This window comes from Mizuhopecten yessoensis, unplaced genomic scaffold (assembly GCF_002113885.1).
Source record: "Mizuhopecten yessoensis strain PY_sf001 unplaced genomic scaffold, ASM211388v2 scaffold4121, whole genome shotgun sequence".
In the NCBI taxonomy this organism is placed as follows: Eukaryota; Metazoa; Mollusca; class Bivalvia; order Pectinida; family Pectinidae; genus Mizuhopecten; species Mizuhopecten yessoensis.
Genome location: NW_018405386.1, coordinates 383,163 through 383,484, shown reverse-complemented (window position 1 = coordinate 383,484; position 322 = coordinate 383,163).

The following is a 322-nucleotide window of genomic DNA, read 5'->3' as shown; positions in this document are numbered from 1 at the left end:
CCAAACTATAAGATATTTACCTGTAGTAGGACAAGAATTAGTGGTAATCTCACTACCAAACGATAAGATATTTACCTGTAGTAAGACAAGAACTAGTGGTCATCTCACTACCAAACGATATAATATTTACCTGTAGTTTGACAGGAATGGTCATCTCACTACCAAACTATAAGATATTTACCTGTAGTAGGACAAGAATTAGTGGTCATCTCACTACCAAACGATAAGATATTTACCTGTAGTATGACAAGAACTAGTGGTCATCTCACTACCAAACGATAATATATTTACCTGTAGTATGACAGGAATGGTCATCTCACTA